Source organism: Seriola lalandi, unplaced genomic scaffold, assembly GCF_002814215.2.
Source record: "Seriola lalandi dorsalis isolate HSWRI2012SDOR001 ecotype SW California unplaced genomic scaffold, Sedor1 jcf7180001958128, whole genome shotgun sequence".
NCBI classification, from domain to species: domain Eukaryota; kingdom Metazoa; phylum Chordata; class Actinopteri; order Carangiformes; family Carangidae; genus Seriola; species Seriola lalandi.
The window spans coordinates 1-1,046 of NW_019428797.1; the positions used below are offsets into that span (position 1 = coordinate 1).

General features: G+C 50.6%; 1 pseudogene; it reads left to right on the plus strand.

Moving 5' to 3' along the window:
- The first annotated feature begins 98 nt into the window (after nt 1-98).
- Nucleotides 99-836, plus strand: LOC111655554 (ankyrin repeat domain-containing protein 13C-A pseudogene; annotated as a pseudogene).
- Nucleotides 837-1,046: the final 210 nt, after the last annotated feature.

Genomic DNA, 1,046 nt, shown 5'->3' on the forward strand with positions numbered 1-1,046 from the left:
ACCTACCCACCCAGAGAAGAAGCGTTATCAGCTAGTGACCGTTAGTAACCTCCCCGAACCCTCGCGATACTACGAGGCGGAAGACATCCGCTGAATCTTCCGTACTAGTCAACTACGTTGTGCAGCAACCAGCGACAGTTTTGAGAGGCAGGAGGAGAGCGGACTGTTTGTTTTCATTATCAGCCGGTGCTAAGCGGGAGCTGCTGCCTGTTCGTTTTTGTTTCTGCCTATCCAGTGTTAGAATTAAGTGTTTTCATGTTGTGCAATTTTCGGTGTTTGTGTGAAGAATTCCAACTGGCGAATCGCATCAGTTGGCCCGGAGGGTCATCGTCCGCGACGACACCCTCTGCTCCGTTAGCGCCAACTGTTTAGAAAATGACCGGAGAGAAGATCCGCTCCCTGCGCAAGGACCACAGGCCGAGCAAGGACGAGGATTTACTGGAGCCGGACGAGGAGGCTGCGACTGGGACCTTCACCGCCTCCAAGTCGAACAACAAGAGCAGAGCGAGTAAAATCTTCAGCAATCACAAGTTAGTCAAGTCGTCGTCCACACAACAGCAGCAACAGCAGAACCAGCAGTCGCAGATTAATGCTAACACCAACACGCTGTCAACATCGGATGTTATCGATGACAACAACAAGAACCCCATTATCCGAACTGGACAGGACTTTCCGGTGCACGAATGTGTGTTTAAAGGAGATGTCCGACGCCTGTCTTCGCTCATACGGACGCAGAATATCGCCCAGAAAGACATCCACGGTGAGTACCAGCTGCTTATCACACTGGCCCCGAAGGCAGGAGCCAAAAAGCCTATCGCGAGCCATCAAATTTCAAGGTGCAGTGAAGCTCAGTTTTAGCTAATAGGCCATCATTCTCCATCAGCACTGAAAGTAGGCGAGGCTTTTCCCTGCCAAGGCCTGGATAGCTGAACTCAAGGAGGAACAGTTTGACACCTCTACCTTGCAACTAAATCACATCCAGGTTCCTTTAGTCAACTTAATTGTTTGCATCAGAAGCCTCAGTGCATCTTCCCACCAATAGCAGT